This window comes from Aegilops tauschii, chromosome 6 (genome assembly GCF_002575655.3).
Source record: "Aegilops tauschii subsp. strangulata cultivar AL8/78 chromosome 6, Aet v6.0, whole genome shotgun sequence".
Lineage (NCBI taxonomy): Eukaryota > Viridiplantae > Streptophyta > Magnoliopsida > Poales > Poaceae > Aegilops > Aegilops tauschii.
Window position 1 is genome coordinate 145,611,232 of NC_053040.3, and position 20,922 is coordinate 145,632,153.

Below are 20,922 nucleotides of genomic sequence, written 5' to 3' on the forward strand. Positions count from 1 at the left end.
GACTGAGCCAATCTCCATCTTCATCGTCCGACACTACTATGGGTTGGGGTTCGACTGCTGGAGGTGTGGCTGAAATTGATCCAAGTAAATGCTGCTGATGGATCCGTAAAAGAGCCTTATCGAGGGTGATGATGTTGGGTCTAGGCCACAACACAGGCTGAGAGGGTAGCACTGGTTCAGATGGCATGGGGTGAACGGCTTGAGATGCGAATTTACGAGCCTCACGATAAGCTTCCTTGACAACTCGCACCGCATCGTTGTCCAGGGTTCTAAACTCGGCAAGCATCTTGGAAATCATCATCCCCTGGGCAGTGATATACTGCACCAGGCGAGCGATTGCGGGGTCATCTCCTTGGATAGCGGGAGAAGGCTGAATTCCTGCTTCTGCCACAATGGGGAAAAAGCAGAAGTCCCGCCTCTCTGCCACCTGCGGAAACTTGGTTCGGAGGTATAGGGTGGCCTCCACAGCAGCGGCCTGAATGGCTAAATCAGCGGTAGGCATGGCTCTACCCTGAAAAACCAAAGGCTGGCCATCTACTACGGGACCTGGGCTGATGTGCACTCTTGCATCATAGCGATGAAGGTGAGGGACGGGTGTCGACTGGAACACCAGGTAATCGGGGTTAGCCTTATAGCCAAAGGCTTTGGTGAGCATCTCGGTAAGAAGGGGTGGAAAGCCAGTGTGGTTGACGGCACAGGCGCGGGTGTAAAACTAGGGAGCTTTGAAGGTGCTAGTCATGGCTGGGGAGCTACTAGCTAAGCTTTTCTGCAGGGACATGGCTGGCTGAGGGGTGAGCGATACGGCTAGCAGAAAGGGGGCTTTTATAGGCGGCTATGCGGGACATGCCCGCATGGCATGGCCCCTTTCCCTTAATGGCGAAGGGTACGCGGTGCGGCCGACCAGAAAGGATAGGGGTGCTATTCAATCCACAGAAAACTAGGCGGGGACAGCGGGGTAAGGACGTGTCGTTCCCGACTGTGCCACCTGTTGATTACAGTGGCCATGCCGGATGCCAGGGATGGGTCAAATCCCTTAGGGTCATTATGGGTTGATGGTAGCGGTGAGCTAATGCTAGGATAACCTATGCCAGCCTGGCGCTTTGATACCATCTCCTGTGGCACCCCGATCTGCATGGAGCAGGGGGCCTTCGCACGTCAGCCCGGGATTACGCCTGACACACGACAGGTCCATGATATAGCATTCCAGGTACAATAATATTCATCAAATACATTTGTATAAGATTACATCATTGATGAATACAATTTTCTGGCATAGCCCTAAGGCTATTTACATGGCAGCGAAAGTCCATATAAATGGCGGCAGAAATCTTGGTTTGGCAGCGTCTCACTAAGGCTGGGCTCCATAACGCACAGGACTGGCAAGATTACGACCTAGCACGACGGAACAAGCGAACGACCTACAAAACTGGCATGACACACTAGGTCGGTACATTGAATGTACTTGCAAGACAACCAAATACATAGCATCCCAACAAACAGAAGACAAAGCAAAAACCAAGCATATGCAACAGTCTACATCAACACAACTTCTAAGTATGGCATGATATTAACTAGAATCATAATTCAAACTAGGCATGAATAACATCATAGCATCAACTATCATGGCATATCAAACTTACTTCTATCATAACAACAGCAAAGCATAGCATATCAAAACAGGGCATGGCATCATGAAACTATGCTGAAAATAAACTACCAGTTACCTCCCGTGAAGACATGTTGTAATAACCTTATGCCACAATCACTTACTCTGCCACGGCTCCTCGGAGCACAATCATGACTTACCGTGACCTCGTCTCGGGGTCATATCAACACATATTCGTGACTTCTCATGATTATTTCATAGTCCAAGCCATCACATTAGTTATCACATCTTAGTTATCACATAATTTATTAGCTGATTTATCCTCCATTTCGACCGAGACCCGATAGTGTGACCTACTACGAACCTGTGCCCATGACCGAGGACGCGGCTATCGATAGATTGAATACACTCTGCAGAGGTAGCGCACTTTACCCACACTACGGAACCCTGGTCTCGCACTCCCATATGTGCGGACCAAAGCGTTCCGACAAAACCGATCTACTGCCATGACGCCCTCCCGGCCACTCCGACCAACACCCCTTAAGGGTTCAGTCCTGGGTGGCCCCGTACCTACCAAAGGTACCAACGGCCACCGTCGTGGCAAAACGGTCCCAAACGGGGACATGAGCTCAAAACCTAACCCGGGCACACAAGGCTTATGTCTGCCTACCTGATCAGGGTAAGCGCGCCCATAACCTTCCCTCGCGGGAGGCACCGGCGAGAGGCATGACAATAGACCCAGCTAGGACCTTCCCACAAGGTCAATGTGGTTGCACTAGAGAAAGCTCGATTTGGTGGCACTATGATATCCCAGTACAATAGACCCAGCTAGGACCTTCCCACAAGGTAAATGTGGTTGCACTGGAGAAAGCTCGATTTGGTGGCACTATGATATCCCAGTGATGGCGGAGGAGGTTTGTTATTAAGTCATATTATTAATTTCTCCACCATCATCAACATTATGAGCATATTAAACAAGAATGCAACAATGAACATGCAACTAACAAATGCATTAACAAATATCAAGCTACCCTAGTGAACAGTTATAGCATATGAAACACAACAATACTAGACACTAGCTTATTGACGGTGCAACAAAATCATCATAACATCAAGACTACTGGCATGAACTAAACTAGACAGAGGCATGATATTATAAACAACAATATAACTAGCATGGCAAAAGCTATCATGAGAGGTAAGCAAGCAGTACTAACATATATCACAACTGAAATAACGGCAGACGAAACAGACGGAAACTACTGCAACTAAGCACACACACGAGGTACCAGCAAAGTCAACATGCAAGTTCGGGGCTCATGATAAGAGGTTGGCTTGCCTGGGGTCGAGGATTACTCCGGAAAAAGTGCGGAACGATCGCGGAAAGATTTGCCGAAAACAGTTCTCTCTCGGAAGGGGCTGTTTGCGGGCAAGGGCAAAGTGGTCATTTTCACTGTGTGAAAACATAATGAAAATGATACCAACGGAAAGATTTCGGCGAGACGAAGACGTGAGCGTTGGTTTCACCTCAATCAGAGTTACGGTTGTCGAGATACGCAGGGTTGAAGTTCAGGGACCTATCGGTGAAACTTTTTCAACAAACAGGCCCCTGGATGAAAAACTGAACTTGCCTTTGGGCTGAATACGTTTTCCACACAGGGAAACGCATTATGGGCCGAACTGCCCAGGGAATATGTTTTCTGACTCGGAAAGCGTATTCGCGTGGAATACGTTTCCATAGCAGGGAAACGTATTCCATGGGCGGGCGCGTCCACTTATCCGACGTGGCCAGCGGGGCCACTCCCTCCTCTCGCCGACAGGTGGGTCCCGTAGGGTGGGGCTCACCTGGCGTGGCTTCTTCTTCCTCCCGCGCGTACGCGCGCCTGGCCGAGGGAGACGCCCACCTCGACGGCTATTGCCGGCGGCTCCGACCGCCTCAGACGACGGCCGACCTATCCACGAGCTCAGGAGCGAGAGGCGCATCCCGTGGTCGTGTCCGTTGCCGGCCAGGAGCACGGGAGAAGGAGCAGCAGGGCTCGCGGCGGAGGTGGTCTTCGGACTCCGGCGAACAGGGGGCTCCGGTGGGGAAACTGGGTGGGCAAGGCTACGGGGAGGTGCGCCGGACCTCGGGGAACGCATAGGTGGTGGTGGAACGGGGAGGGGGCATGACATTGTCGGGATCGAGCGAAGCCCGAAACTGCGGCCATGGCGATGGTGGGGATCGGAGAGCGACTCCGGGGACGAGTGAAGGGCTTGGGGAGGCTTGAGGACTACGAGTGAGCTCGGGACGGGCTTAAATAGCCGCGGGGATGAGCTCTAGGGGAGGGGAGGAGGTGACACGCGGCACGGCTACGTGTCCACGCGCCGGCGACGTGCATGCGCGGCCAAAGGCCACGGGAAGCGACGGGGACACAACGAGGGGGATGCGGACGACGCGCAGGGGCACACGGAGACGAGGGGCGCTCGCGGACGAGAGGTAGAAGGGGACAAGAGCGAGGAAGCGACGGTGCACACGGGCAGGGACTGTGCGGCGACGACGACGGCTCGACGAGGAAGAAAACGAAGGGGGAAACGGGCCAAGGCGCACGGCGACGATGAGGCTGAGCTGTTTGACAAGCTTGGATGAGCCAGAACCAGACGGAGCGGCGCCACTTTGGCCAACAGTGCGCAGACAACCGATTTGGCTGGCATAGCCCCGTGGTCACCACCGACAACGCATGCTCTAGTCGTCTACTTGGTGCCAAATGATATCTAAAGCGTAGTACTTACAACGCTCATTAAGACTGAAGTGATGGAACGAGCGAAGGTGTAGTGAGCAGAGGGAAACAGGCTCGACAAGCTTGCTGTTGCAAACTTGGCAACATCCTGGTGATCAGCACAAAGAGGTTAAGGGCAAAACTGGTTGTCTAGGAGGTTTAGGATAGCAAGGACTACGATCCTGGGAAGTTGGAAGGGATTTGGGGAAGGAGTTAGCATAGCTGCAGTTCAAATGCCAAATCTGACCCAGAAAGCAAATGATGAAGAAGCACTCACTAGGAGTGATGGATTGGGCTAAAACTTGGCAAAGCTTCCTTATTTGGTCATATGTAGATGATGCAAAAAGATCATACCAAATGGACTTGCCCAATTGGTACTTGTTTCACAAGCATCAGATCTGACCAGAAACTTTGGAAAAATCCAGGAAAATATTGGCTACATGAAATGAGCGAAACTTGGTTGGAGGTAGGTTATATGGAGAGGAGAAGGCTTAGGAATATTTTCAGCCATAATGGAGCAAGATAAAATAGACTTGCTTCACAAACTGAAAATTTGGACAGAAACCAAGAATTGCTACTGTGCTCACATAGCTCAATGAAATGAGCAGAATTTAGGTGGAGGCCAATGATTTGGAATACTTGAGAGGATGGCAAAGTTTCATCCCAATTATAAACTCTATGAAGATACTTCCTTCACAAAGTTACAATCTGGTCAGAAACTTTGAAAAATTGCACAGGGAGCTAGGATGAATGGATTGAGCTCATCTTTGGTATTCATGGGTGATTTATCAAGGTTAATCACCCTGCCAATTTGCAGCTCAATAGGAATTAGGAATAAGGCACTTCCTTTGCAAAATTTCAGAGAAGGCAGAAACTTGCATTGGATCATGTGCCAAATTTTTGAACTGAGGAACATGAGATAAGAATGGAACTAGTGATTATATAGCAAGGACAAGCTCCACAATTTATGGGAGAATTTTCCCTACTATAAAAATAGTAGTTCCTTTAGGAAGTGGCAGAAATGCAATATTGGTATTAAATAGGAAAAGGCATTTTTCCATATTTAATTATGGCCAATATCTTTGCCAGAGCTTGGATTAGACATAAATATCAACTCCACCAATTCTCATGAATTTTGGAGATGGCTAGATATGCCTTTGGATTTTATCCCTCCGAAAGGCAAGAAAAGGAATAAATCCTAATTCAAAAATATTGCATGGGACTTGGCAATACTTTTGCATATCCAAGGTTTACGAGGATAGGAGGGTCTCAAGGAACAGATGGGATGATCAACAGCTCGAGGAAAATGATAGCTCCTTTGTAATCACAAAGGCCATCTTTAAATTCCAACAATTTGGAGTTAGGGTTTGAGCTGAGACAAATGAGGTCTTGCCCACTGAAAAAGACATGAGCAAGGTTTTGAAAGGTTGGAAATGACAAAATTTCTCAGAGTCATCCAGCAGACTCATGAGAAAATTTTGAGAATGAGTGCCAAGAAGGAATAACAACACAAAAATTGATAACCTAATTTTGGGGCTGTTACAGCAGAGTATTCGGAGCCATCACGTGTGAGGGTAAAGATTTTATTTTTTCGAAGACGTTGAGAAGCAGACATGTGGAAGAACTTGGTATTCTCTCCGCTGTGGATGGCGCGTGATACTTTAGCACGCCATCGCCAGTATGTCATTTTCTCCTGGATGGTGCATTTGAGGATGGAGACAATGATTTTGTGAGTGAGAGATTCTGGTTGAGGTAGGGTCCTATTTTCCTCGACAAGGTCTAAGGCGGTGATTGCAGCTTGGCAACGAGCTTCGCGGAGGGGGGTGGGATACGAGAACGTGCCCATTTTTTAGACTGATACGAGATTTTTTTGAGCGCGACGACGAGAGAGGCATCAGCGTTGGGTGGTGATGTGGGCCGTGAGGCCCAAATTTGGCTGACAATATCGCCACAAGGCCGGAAGTTGGCCCATCCAGCCTCAAATTTAAAGAAACTGGATCATGGGATGGTAGTGGTGACGTGGATGAGGAGGGGGACGTGATCGGACGTGAAACGAGTATGAGAGTATAGCGAGGTGTTAGGGAAGGCGTCAGCCCATGCTAGGTTAAAGAAAGCGCGATCTATCCGTTCTAAGGTGGGGGTGGCTCTGTTGTTTGACCAGGTGTACCTGCGATCAAGTAGGGGCAAATCTATGAGAGCTAATTCATCTAGGGTTTGGTTGAACGCATTGGCTTCGGCGTGGCGGAATGCGGGATTGTTTTTATCAGAGGGGAAGTAGATAAGGTTGAAGTTACCAACGATAATCCAGGGGGTGTCGTCTCGTTGTGAGATAGATGAGAGTTCGTTTAAGAAGGCTTGCTTGAGTGACCGTGACGAGGGAGCGTAGATATTTGTGATGGCAATGTGGTGGGCGCACGCAGTTGATTGTAAGATTAGGGTGGAAGAGAAGGTTAGGTGTGAGTAGGAAACAACTTGAAAAGAGGCAGAGTTGATGGCAGAGATGGTGCCACCCGCGGTGCCCACAGCTGGTAACGAGAACGCTTAGTCGAGTTGTCGTGGCAAGAAGGATCTTAGTTTGAGGTCAGAGAGAGTGTCGAGTTTTGATTCTTGCAAGAGGGTAATGTGTGGCTTAATCGCTATCAATTCGGAGAGAACATCGGAGCATTTATCATCATCACCAGGACCACGTACATTCCAGGAGCAGATTGAGAAGGCGTCATTACTCATTAAAAACATTCAAACACCAGTGGCCAGAGCCGGGGTACAACTGGCGTACATACACAAAAGCTATGGGTGAGAGCAAGAGTAGCACTGGTGCAAGTGACAGAGGTTGCAGCAACCAAAAGTACAGCATGACAGCAGCGACATGCGGTGAGACTAAGGGTAGCGGAGGCGGACGGGAGCGCGCCGACGGGCCAGGAATGCGAAGAGAGCAGATCATGGAGCCTCGTCGTCACCAGAGGCAGAGGCCTCGGATCCAAGGATGGCATCTAGCTGACCGTCGTCGGCGCCACAGTGCAGCGCAATGGCTGCTAGGTCTTCGGCGGAGGCAGGAGGGGCATCGGGCTCGTGGAGGCGGGCCTCCTGGATGGCACAGCCAATGGCCGTATCCACGTCAACAGCAGAGAGGCGAGCTGCCTTGGCCTTGGAGCACAGGAGAGTACTTGGCCTCCTTGCCAGCCAGCCAGCCTCGCGCTCCGACACAGCTTGTCCTTGGAGTAGGATTGGTCGCGTGCCGTCTTACGGCACTCCTTGCGAATGGTGCACTCATGGGTGTCCAGGTCCTGCAGAGGAAGAGCTGCATCCATGGCGACGTCGGTCAGCGGCAGAGTATCAGAGGGCAAAAGATTTGGTTGATTGAGCGTAGGAGGGGTTGAGGGGTTACCATTTGCACTTGATGACTCACCAGCGGAAAACGTGAAGGTGGGGGGGGCAGCAGAGGCATCAACAGGTGGCATGAACACTAGCGGGCCTGCAGGCAGTGGAGCGGCTGGCAATCCAGCGATCGGTCTAGGTGGCATCACGGAGCCCACCTGAGTAGCCAGGCAGATGACAGGTGGGGCATCTACGACACGAGGTGGTGCATGTGCCGCGTCCAGCGAATCTGAGGCCACGCCATGCAGGAGCGGGGCGTGCATGTCCTCCGAAGCAGCTGAGTCGTCGTCGGAAATGATGAGTGGCTGACGCATGGTTCCATGGGGTGGAAAAGGTGAGGCCAGAGCAGATCTACCTGTGTCAGAGTCAGGAGATGCGACAGGCGCACGGGGAGCAACCGGCCTAGTGCCGCCGTAGGATGGGTCAGCACGCCAGCCCGCACGGACCATGGAGATGATAGGGTCAAGGTGGTCAGGGGAGAGCGGGCGTGGTGAGGCACGCTGAGAGAGCGGCGCAGAGTCACCGTCGGAGGAGTTACCACCGAAAGGGTTGGCGCCATCACCCGTGGTGCCAGCGAGAAACCTCAACTACTTTGGCTATTTTGATCTCATTGATGGGTGGGAGTTGGATGACAATGCCTGGAGGAGCTGGTTTGCCTGATTGGAGAAGCACGAGGGCGCGGACCGAGGTGTAGTCGATGCCATGGAGACAGAAATCATCAACGGCACAGACGTCGCCAAGGAAGGCCAGGGCGAAGCGTATGCCGTTGTTGTGCCAGAGCTCGTGCGGGAACTCAGAGACCTCAACTTCCGCGAGGTCAGTGAACACAACAATGGAGTGGTCAACGTGCTCGACAGGCTCTATAGTGACTACGTTTCCTTCAAACTCTATTGGGCTGTGACTGACCACGTCATTGCGTGCAGCAGGCGTGTGGAAGGTGAGGCAGGCTATCCCCCGCCATGATCCGCCCATGATAAAGGCGGGGTTGCTGCAAGTGTGCTGGATGGCTCGGCGGATGAGGGGGTGGGGTTAGGGTCTGGGTTCTGTAGGTGAACGAAAGTGAAGCGGCGCGGGCAGTGAACTAGGCATGGTGGAGCTACGACTAGAGGCATATCTCCATAAGGAGGCAGCAGCCCAGCCTCATGAACCAGGCGGGGCAGTTCATCATCGGAGTCAGTTTCCGAGACGTGAGAGGTGGTTCTAGTGTATTGGGAGGCGAGGAAGACGTCGGAGAGATGATCTCGCAGCTCCTGGGTGTCGAACGGAAAGTGTGCGTGTGATTGGTAGTTGGGAGGGGGGAGGTGGGTCTGGGTGGAGGTGCAGAGGTGTGTGGCGGCGAGGAGGGGGAGGGGAGCCCTGTTGGCGTTGACAGGAACGCCATGGAGGATGAAGGGAGAGGGGACGCGGAGCGCGGGGAACGGCTCAGAGAGGATGATGGGGACGTCTCCGATCATGAGCGTACGCGAAGCGCAAGCCGCCGTCGAAGAGGAGCCTGCGGAGTCCATGCTGCGAGTGCAAAATGCTGGATTAGGTCTAGAAGAGAATGCATCTGGAAGAGGAGGAAAGAATGGGCAGATTCTCCTGTACCTGCAGTCACGGCTAAGGTGGCCGCTCCGCCAACAGCGAGCGCAGCGGACGGGGTCGCGGCAGGTCTCTACACAGTGATCTAAGGCAAGGCACCGGAAGCAGCGCCTCTTCCTTTGGGTGGGTGGAGGAGTGCGAGAGTGCAGATGAGGAGGAAGGAGGCGTCGATGTGTTATATAGGGGGGTGAGGCTGTGGATGGCTGGGGGCGGGGGGGAGGAGAGGAGAGCATCTCTGTATGAAATCGTCGTGTTGTTGTTGGTCCGTATAGGTGACATATCCGCCGTCAGGGCGGCTTGACACGTTGCATGTGTCAGTGGGCGAGGGGACGGCGGGCTGTGGCGTGGTGATCGAGCGGCCGGAGTAGGCTGTAGGGGGTGATTAGGCGTGATGATGGGGTCTAGATGTTGATCAGAGGCAGCGTGGGAGAGCTGCAGCGACGGGCGAGCACATGATCTCTCTGCCTCATCGGTTCCCAACGCAAGATTCTCTTTTGATGCGGTCGCCGGGGCCGCGCGTGGGGAGACAGGGGGCGGCGCGGCGGAGCCCGGATTAGACGCGGGGCGGGCAAGCGGGTCGTCCAAATTTGGCACAGACAGAGAGACAGGGAGGGGGTCCTGGGGCCGCGCGCCATCTCCGCCCGCATGTGCCGAATCAGACATAGCGTATGGATCTTTTGCAAGATTTGGTGTGTCTGGGGGCGCCGCACGGCCATCATTATGCATGCAGTGGGCCATAGGTGCATGCGGGGCAGGCCGGTCATGCAGCAAGCGCGCGACCGCAGGGGGCTGCTGAGGTGCAAGGACATGCAAGTGCTGGTGATCAAAAGGGCCAAGGATGGAATCCGATTGAGGGGGCAGGGTAGGGTATGCGAACTTGTTATAATTATGAATGAAGCGACTGCAGTGATCAACGGCCGGTTCTAGCTGGTCAAAGAGAAAGAGCCGAAACCCTTCAAAATCAAGGGACCCATACTTGAGGATTTGAATTTTGATTGAGCGGGAGAAGATGCCAGACTTGAAAATATGCTCATGAACTTTGACTGCAAGAAAATCTTGTTTGATCGAAAAGCAGTGGTTTAGGGCAGACTCAACTAGCAGTTCATTAGGCCTAACAATAATTGGCAGAAAAGTAATCCAGAATAGGTGTGTGTGGTGAGTGTATTGCACGTGTGGGGTAAGATGGCTAAAGCGAGTAACATTAAGCATACGATAAAAGAAGCTAATACCCGGCCGTTGACGACGCTCCTGTTGGAAATATGCCCTAGAGGCAATAATAAAATGGTTATTATTGTATTTCCTTGTTCATGATAATTGTCTATTGTTCATGCTATAATTGTGTTATCCGGAAATCGTAATACATGTGTGAACACATAGACCATAACATGTCCCTAGTGAGCCTCTAGTTGACTAGCTCGTTGATCAATAGATGGTTACGTTTTCCTGACCATGGACATTAGATGTCATTGATAACGGGATCACATCATTAGGAGAATGATGTGATGGACAAGACCCAATCCTAAGCATAGCACTAGATCGTGTAGTTCGTTTGCTAAAGCTTTTCTAATGTCAAGTATCATTTCCTTAGACCATGAGATCGAGCAACTCTCGGATACCGTAGGAATTCTTTGGGTGTACCAAACGTCACAACGTAACTGGGTGGCTATAAAGGTGCACTACAGGTATCTCTGAAAGTGTCTGTTGGGTTGGCACGGATCGAGACTGGGATTTGTCACTCTTGTCGTGGAATTGTCACGGTAGATGTCCTCGAGCTAGGACTTAGTCGTGGAGCCATCGCAGCTAGGAAGCTTGAAGGGGTTAAACGGGACAAGGAACACGAGGGTTATACTGGTTCGGCCCCTTACGGTGAAGGTAAAAGCCTACGTCCAGTTGAGGTAGTATTGATTAGGGTTTCGATGACCAGGGAGCTTAACTGCTATGCCTGGCTCTCGACGAGATCTTTCTTGCCCTTGAACCGCCGCCGGGTCGTCCCTTTATATAGAGAGGTTGACGCCCAGCAGCTCTCAGAGTCCCGGCCGGCTCATAAAAGTGTCCGGCTCGGACTCTCAACTATTCTTGCCTTACACTACAAGTTCTACCATAATAGCAGTTGTACCTACGGGCCTTAAGCCACATCCGGGTCTTAAGCCCATCTTTGGCCCGCCGTCTCCAAGCTTGGCGCCGGGCTTCAACGATGACCATTATGAGTAACCCGGCTCCTCCGGGCGGGTGACTCTAAGGTTTATATCCTCAACATTAGGCCCCAGATTGATTTGAGCCGGCTCATGTCAATCTTCAATCCTTTCGACAGAAAATCTCCGGCTTACAATTGTGTGAAGGCCATCACCCGGCGTGACGTCATCTTCTGGATTCCGGGTAATCCGCCGTGACGTCATCTTCCATTAAGTCCATTTTTTACTCCACCATATCCACAACGGATCTTATCTTTACTGCCATCCCGAAAATCGAGGCGTTTTTATGGTGAGATAACCGCGCCGTGGCCTCCTCGTTTCTCGCGCCCACTTATGAGCCTCACCTTATAAATAGCCCGGCCCGTTGAGCCTCCAGCCACTCGTCTTCCTCCTCTCGCCACTGTTCTCCCGCTCGAGCTCCATCGCCGCCGCCGTCGTGGGTCTCCACGTCCTCACCAACTCCGGCCGCTGCATCAACCTGTCATGTCCAGAGAAAACGGCGGCGACCTCCGCGACTCACCAGCACCCGTAAGCCATCGCTACTCCATAGAGTAGATCCTCATTAGGTTCTTGCTGTTCTTCCCGTGTTCTTCACCGTTCTTCGCGAGTTCTCGGTAGATTTGATTTTTACCACCTTTCTTGATCTTAGACTGTATAGAACTGCTGCAGTAGTTGTTTCACGCCCGTTTCCAATGTACATAGATCTCCTTTTACTGCATAGAGGCTCCATTCGAACCCGCAAACTTCTTCTGCGTCTGTTTTTGGTCTAGAAACTTTCCTCTTTAGTCGACCATTTTGATCCAAATTAGTTACTGCGATGTGTGAAACCTGTTTTCACCACACTTAGTAAAAAACTGCATTTGCTGAGTCATGGCGGCTTACATTTCCGGCTTAAAGAAGCCACGCGCCGTAAAACTTTCCGGCTCAAAAGAAGCCACGCGCCATGAAACTTTCCGGCTCATTTACGACAAAGCTGCAGACAATTGAATTACTCTCAATACCTCCAGCAGCTTAGATAACCCGATGCACTTAGCTATATGTCATTAGGCCCCTCCATAAGCCGCCACTTTAAACATTGAACTGAAAATTTCCTCCGGCTTATAATTAAACCGGACATTTCCTTTTATCATAGGCTTCCGACTTTCACCATGCCTCCCAAAGCTCCCAAAGCACCCATCACATGCAATTGGATGAGGTCCAACGTCACCGACGAGACCTTAGCGGATTTTGTGAAGTCGGGTTACCTGCCCAAGAAGGACGTCATGTCCTACCGTGCCCCCGACCCATCAGAGGAGAGAGCACAGCCAAGGGACGGGGAGGTGGTAATTTTTGCTGATCACATGAGCCGGGGCTTCGCACCGCCCGACTCAAAGTTCTTTAGAGATGTACTGAATTTCTTTGATCTGCGGCCACAAGACATAGGACCCAATTCCGTGTCAAACATATGTAACTTCCAAGTATTCTGCGAAGTCTACCTTGGAGAGGAGCCCAGCCTTCTGCTCTTTAGAGAGCTATTCTATTTGAACCGCCAGAATGAGTGCGCCAACGGACCGAGCCTGGAACTTGGTGGAATCTCTATTCAACGCCGGAGAGACTGCCTTTTTCCTTACGCTGAACCGCCAAGCCACCCAAAGGACTGGAACCAGACGTGGTTCTACTGCCAGGACACTTCGCCGGCTGACGAGAGCCCGCTGCCCGACTTTCGTCCCTCGCGTCTGGAACCAACTCACCCTCTGTCAGACAAGCTATCTCAGGCGGAGCGCCAACCTCTGATCCCCACCATCAACAAAATCAAGGCTCTCCTGGGAAATGGCCTCAATGGCATTGATCTGGTCCGGGTCTGGATCTCGTGGCGGGTGATCCCCTTGAGCCGCCGCCCCGGCTTAATGTGTGATTACACGGGCCGGAAGGATGACCCCCTGCGACACAGCCGCAACGATCTTCCCGAAGACGTTGCCGAAGACATGACCAAGGCCCTCTTGAATGAGAGCTTGGCAGACTATGGGAGGACCGGCTTAAGCCCCTTCTGCAAGACCAACCCGGCCCCAGCGGTAAGCCGCTGATCTGAACATCTTATTTTCTCCTTTAGATAATTTTCATCTGAACCTTAAGAAATCGTCATTGTATTTTTCAGGCTGATGATAAATTCTGGAAGGTCAAGTATGACCATGAGGCGGCCAACAAGGCCAGGAAGGCTAAGAAAGCCGCCAAGAGAGCCGCTCCCCGCAAGAAGGGAAGCAGGCCTACTGCCTCAGAGCTGCTTCAACTGAGTGACAACTCCGAGTCAGAGGTAACCCCTGAATCTGTAAGCTCTTGTTGTATTTCTTGTTTATTTCTGTCCACCTTATCAATACTGTTCATCAGCAGGATGACACCGGAGCAAGTAACCCGGTGATTGAAGAGGTAATGACACTTTCCTCCGACTCGGAGCCCTTGCCAAGGCTGAAAGTCCGAAGAGTAACCCGGAAAGTAAGATTTTCACATCCTTTAGCTTATCAAGATCCTCAATTTCTTTTGAAGCAACAGATTCATGAGAGCCGGCGACACACCCGGACCAACAAGGATGCTGATCTCTCCTCTGGGTTACCTGAGGTGTCAAGGAAGCGCCGAACCGAGGTTATATCCAACTTATATCCTTTTCATCCTTTGGCGGGTGTTATACGTCAACCGCTCAATTCTTCCGATTCAAATTATCAGGAAACTTCACCCTCCTCTGGCGACTCTATGCAATCGAACCTTCCGGCTTTCAAGACCATACCTGGGTAATGATGATCCTTTCTTGTTGTGCTTATCTTTACTCATACTTTTTGTACTAACCTTGTGTCCTTTCAGTGCTCAAGCAAAGCTCAGTAAAAGAGCAAAGAAGAATAAGCCGGTCGAAGAGACGGTCTTGCCTGAGCCGGAGGTTTTAGTTCAAGAGCCGCCAGCTGCTCCTGCTCCTGATGCCACCATTCCAACTGATGAGCCGGCCATGGAGACTTCCACCAACCCGGATATCTCCAGCCCCGCTCAGCCGGCCGATGAACCGGACGTGGTAATCACCCGGACGGAGTTTGTCGAGCTGGGGAGACCCACTGCGCTGGCTAAGTGTTCTGCGAAGGAGGAGTTGCTAGAGCGCCACCGGGCCAAGCTGGACGTCACCGACTACACCAACCTGAGCATTGGAGAGATCATCTCCGGCTATGTCAATCAAGTGCACAGCAGCCGGGACTTGGAGATCGACATGGTGAAGCAGATACAGCAGAAGTCTGAGGTACCACTCTACAGCTTACTGCATAATCCTCTTTATCGTACTCTAGCCCCCAAGTCTACTACTTTATGATAGAATATGTGGTAGACTTAACTTCCGGCTTACTTCCATGAACCGGTAATTTGTAGATAAAGACTTTCAACATGCATTAGCCCCCAAGTGCCAAGTGTCTTTGCTTGGAAAGCGCTTGGGACTTTAAAATTGCATAGTAACTGTTCATATTATAACCCGGAAATTGTGCAGGCTGCTTGCAAGAAGCTTGAAGCTGACATCTCTGATCTGAAGACCCACCTGAAGACGCAGGAAACTGAGACCCGGAAGGCCAACGCCAAATTTGAGTCCAGTATTGCTGCTCAAGAGAAGCTGAAGAAGAACTTTGAAGCTGAAAGGAAGACTTGGGCCGAAGAAAAGGCTACTCTGGTGAGCCGGGCCGAACAGGCGGAGAAGGCTCTGACGGAGAGAACCGCCGAACTCTCCGGCTTAAAGCGCCACGTGTCACAGATGGTCGCCGCAATCTTCGGTAAGTCATTCCACCGGCTTTCGTCAAGTTTATAATCTTTATCTCTCGTAACTCCCATCATTGCCAGCGGCTTATCTTACTCTGTTAACCAGGCCCCAGAAGCGCCAACCTCAACCAGAACATGCTGACCAAGCTGAAGGCCGTGTACACCCTGGTGGAGCAACTCTACACCGGGTCACATCGTGCTTTAGCCGTGGTGGCCCTATCAAACGAGGTTCCGACTCACCTGGCGGAAGTTCTTCGCCGGCTTGCCGTTCTTCCTCAGCGTGTCCAAGAGCTGCGACGGGCCTCCGCAAGAGCCGGAGCCATAGCTGCTCTGAGCCGGGCCAAGGCTTTCCTTCCAGAGCTAGACCCGACGGACATTGCACTTGGCTATCCCAGCTTGAAGGAAGACGGCACCCCTTTCTACCAAAAGGACTTTGCTGCCTGTGTGAAGATCGTGCGCCCGGTGGCCACCCTGATTGGGAATGACACTGATCTGACAAAGTACCAGCCAGGCTACGATGCAGAGAATCAGAGGATCCCTACTCCGCGTTACGAAGCCGTCAGCTTGGTCCCGCCGACTCGTAAGCACACTTTTGCCCCAGACATTAACCCGGCCGGGTTAATTGACGAGGAGGCTCAATTCGAAGCTTTGAGCGGCATTGACTGGAAATCGTCAACCTTCCAAGTCATGGGAACAGCCGGAGGAGCGGAGAGGGATGAGCCGGAAGCTTCAACCCGACAAGCATCTTAACTTGTAGGCGGCTCATGACTACATTTGAAAACAATGCCTCATCTTTTGGACTCTGGGAGTCTTGTAATAGAGTAGGATCAACATTTTAACCTTGTCATGCCATCGTGCACATGCTGAATGCTTAATTCCATTGAAGTTGCTGCCTTATGTTCCTCCGGGTCATAATTGATCATTCATCGTCCTTAAGCTCAAATAGTTGTCTTTAACTATCCTGCATAGAAGAACAAATCACAAGTCTCTAGGCGGCTTACCGCACTGAGAATCATAGTCTGACACATATAACCCAGAATATAAATCTAAGTTATGAGAGACTGGTCCTAAATTATATCCTTGATATAACCGTAATAACACACTTACAGGCCTTCAAGTATACTTCCGGTTTATATAACCCGGATAATAAGGTTGGTACCTCAACTCCGGTTTACCAGTCTTGATAATGCTGATTGTGTGATTATCACTGTGAATCAAAGTTAAGCCGGCAGAGTGAGAACCGCCGTGCATACTATTGAAACAATAAGAACAACTTGTTGTAAATCAGAAAATCAAAAACTCAGGGGCTTCTGGTTCGAATACGACCAGAGACCCGTCCCAAAGGGGTTAAGCTAAGATTCGAATGCGATCATAAAGCCCCCAGTGGGTTTGGCGATGCCGATCAAGAGGGTACCGACAGCTATGTTCTCTTTGGTTCGAATACGACCCATGTTTGAACAGGAAGCCCCCAAATGACCTTAAAAGTTGTTTAACGACGCTGATTCGAATACGATCCACGTCGGTTCCCAAAGGGGGTTGAGCTATGATTCAAATATGATCAAAGAAAACTCCCCAATGAGCTCAGCACTTTGCCAATCAAATGGGTATCGACAGCTATGTTCTCTTTGGTTCGAATACGACCTATGTTTGAACAGGAAGCCCCCAAGTGATCATAAGCCGGACCCACCTCCAAGTTACCATGTGATCTTGTAATGGAGACAACACTTTTACCTTTGGAGGAGAAAAGGGACAGAGGTCCTGCTTTATTGCTTATCATAATATATACATGGCTTAAAGAAATATGTACATTATGAGAGCCAGTGGCTCAAGTGTAATAAGGCCGAAGCTGAGCTATGTTCCACGGCCGACGGGTCTCCTCCTCCGACTTGCGTGAATCTTTATGCTCCCGAATGTCAATGAGGTAATATGACCCGTTGTGCAAGTTCTTGCTGACCACAAAGTGTGACACCCAAAAATTTTATTTGGCTTTTTCAAACTTTTATTTGAGTTGAGGGATGTTATTTAAAATTTTCTTCTAAAGAATTCTCCCTCTCAAAGATTTTCTTTTATGACAAGTATTTTGTTTGGATTCACCCAAGACTTGATTTTTGGTCTTGGAGGTTTTTCCATCTTATGTGGACTCAACACAAATGTTTTTCATTTGGGCAAAGCTTTTGAAAATCTTTTTAAAATAGCCTATGGCATTTGGAGTGATCCTTTTCCCTTTCAAAAACTACTCTTGCCATGACATGAGTGGAAATCCCCTCCCAAAAGCCTTTCCCCCATCTTTGTGTCAAGGTATACTTCAAATCCAGCAAGTTGAACCTCCCCATGATTTTTCTTCCATTTATTTCTTATCAAAAATATTTTCTGCCTTCTACTTTAGCTCTTGGAGATTTACAAAGGAACTACCATTTCTACTTTGAGTTTGGCCTCGAAACATATTTCCCTGGCTAGTCCTTAGAGCCCTCAACCAAGATCCATGAAAATCCACTGGTCTCCAGTTCAAATATTTCAAATTGTGCTTGCTGCAAGTTTGGACCATATTTGCCAAATTTGATGAAATTCATTTGTTTTCTCCTCCTAAAAATCTGAGAAAATTCAGGCAACCTCTGGATACATTGAGAGGTCACCTCACCAAGTCCCAGCTCCAGAAAAAAATTTCTTCATGCCAAATCATTTCGTCGAACACCTGAAGGGCACTGTCAAGTTCAGAAGTTCAGAGATACAGTTTCAGTGAGCCACTGTCGTTTTCTTCAGAACCCCTTCTCAATCTTGCCAGTAGCCGCGGTGGCGCCGTGCGCCCTGTGCTTCCTTCTTATCCCTGCGCCGCACGATCGCCTGGAAGCTTGCGGGCATCGGCGACGAGCAGGAGGAGGTGCGCCACCCCGTGAGCGACGGCAGCAGCGCCCTTTGCGGCTGCCAGAGAGGCACAACGTTGGACGGCGCCGTCCAGCGCCGCCCAAGCCACCAGAGGCCACCGCGTGGCCATCCATTCACCCGTGCACGCTGCAGTCCGTCGTCGTGAACTGGTAGGCGCGGAGCGCGCTCCCTGTCGCCGCCGTGCCCGTACGGCCGTTCCGTGGAGGACCGGCGTATTACACCAAGCCCGACCAAGGTTTAGCGGAGGAATGGCACCAGTGATCCTCCACGGTGATGCCTAGCCGCCTAAACCCCCTGCCCAACCTCTGCCTCACCGTAATTTCTCGCCGGTGTTATCCCGTTCACGGCCACCCCCTCGGATCGCCTATAAAAGGAGGCCCCGAGCTCGAACTCGAACCCGCACCACCTCTGCACACCACCAGTACCACGCCAAGCCCACTGGGCAGCCCTCGAGGGAATCTTCTTCCCCAGCTCCGGCCGCCTCGACCCGCTTCGGGACCCAGCTCGATTCACCCCCGTGCGTGCACCCCTACCTCTCAGTTCATGCCAGTAGTCTCCTAGTGCTTCCACTCTTCTGACCCGCGCATCAATTTGGAGTTTGCAGCACCCACCGGAGTACTCCACCATCGCCCGAACCACCGTCCGCCGGAGATAGTGTCGCCGTCGACGTGGTGCTCTCCGACGGCCAAGTCCACCACCCACCGACGCGGAAGAACACCCTGAACCTGTTGGTACCCTCCGATCTCTCTGCCTCGCCGTGGTTCAACACCGGCGACCACCGCAGCCTTCGGGCGCCGGCGAACTCCGTTGGGAGTTTTGAACCTGACGGGTGGGACCCCCCCGTCAGCCTCTCTCCTTTCTCCCTCGAACCGTTTTCTGAAAGCGCCTTCAGGCAAAATGTGTTTTCCCCTTGGGCTAACGTATTTCCTACCGAACCGTTTTCTGTTTTCTCAAACAAGTCCCTGGATCTTTTCTGTTTCATCACAGATCAGTCCTTGGACTAAAACCCTTATATCTTTTTAATAAAATATGCTTTTTGATTGATTCTTTTTCTGTCAGTCTTATATTTTTGTCTAGTTTTTTATAGTATTTATTTGGAAAAATTTTGGAACAATTTTTATGCACGCAACGATTTTCACGTTAGTATATGGTTTCGTTATACCGTAGGTTCCGGAGGAGGTGACGGAGCCCCAAACTTCGCCGAGCTAGACTCCGACTTCTCCGAACCAGGCAAGCATGTTTGAACCTTTGATATGATAGGTGTTTTGCATGTTTGCTTGAATGGTTTGTGCATGGCATATGAGCATCGGTGAGTATTACGTTGCATGCAAGGCAACTAACCGTGTGTTTTCGAAGTTACTGTGATCTTCGATGAGAGATGACCTGATCATGTGGTGACATGAAAGGTAGTAAGATGGTATTGTCGTAGCATGCCAATCTTACGTCACCCGATAAACTCCGACGTTAACGTGAACTGAACCACGTTATCGTTCTTCCCCTTTCGTGCTACCACATGTTTTCTGCAAAGAATACGGTTTAGTAAGTTGCTAACCTCTTTCCTTGTACACACCAAATAGAGGGGCCGGGATGAAGGTTCCATGGCCCTGGATTAAAGCCAGTCATCCGGTCAGGGGGCATGGGTGTTTCCGGTTGGGACCGAGAGGGGGGCACCCCTTAGAGCGCGCGGTATAAATTTGATCCCATGCTACGCGAGGTTGTAGCCTCCCCGTCTCAAAGTTTTTCTTGAACGTTGCCGAGGGTGATTCCTGGCATCGGAACGTTGAATGGGTGTGTACTGGTTAGATGTGTTTCTCCTAAAACACCGTAAACGGAACTAGTCCCTTGTGACTACTGAAATCCGTTGGCTGTGGTTAAATAGTACAAACTCTGCAGAGTCAATTCCTTCCGAGTCATCGTGTCCTTGGTCAAGGACCATGGCCAGTATATCCATATCCATGTCAGTCCCTATGTCAGTCTCCGTGGTAAAATCCCCGGTGAACAAGTTTGAGTGGTAAACCCGGTTGAATTATTATTCCTGTGGATGGACTAACCTGTTATTTATCTCGTACCTGAATATTCCCTTGAAATGATTTAAATTCATGAGCTGCCGAAATATCAAGTTATGAAATATAAAGCCCTTTATGTGATGTCGCTCAGACGTCCGACTGTGGCACTCTTGTCCTTTACTTTTGATATAAGCCCTTTATGTGATGTCGCTCAGACGTCCGACTGTGGCACTCTTGTCATTTACTTTTGATATAAGCCCTTTATGTGATGTCGCTCAGACGTCCGACTGTGGCACGCTCGTCATTTACTTTTGATATAAGCCCTTTATGTGATGTCGCTCAGACGTCCGACTGTGGCACGCTCGTCATTTACTTTTGATATAAGCCCTTTATGTGATGTCGCTCAGACGTCCGACTGTGGCACGCACTGTCATTTATATTCCATTATAAGCCCTTTATGTGGTGTTGCCTTAACGCCCGACTGCGGCATTGTTATTTCATCTGTATCCGTTCGAGGAGTCATTCAAACACTCGATTGGCCTTCAGTATTACTTTGGGATTTTCGGGAGGACTACTGCCCGACTTCCCTTTTATTTCCCATGCATTGCTATCCCATTGTCTGAGTGCGCTCTATTAATCTGTCCATGTGCATCATGTTTACATTTGTTATATCTTATGTCTGAACTGTCTTGCGAGTACTTTCATATTACTCACCTGGCTTGTTGATTTGGCCAGATGTTGACGAAGGCGATCTCATGGATGAAGAG

General features: G+C 50.5%; 1 pseudogene; it reads right to left on the reverse strand.

The window, feature by feature from the left end:
• Positions 1–10,423: 10,423 nt before the first annotated feature.
• Positions 10,424–20,922, reverse strand: part of LOC109739477 (uncharacterized) — a 34,196-nt pseudogene continuing 23,697 nt past the window's right edge.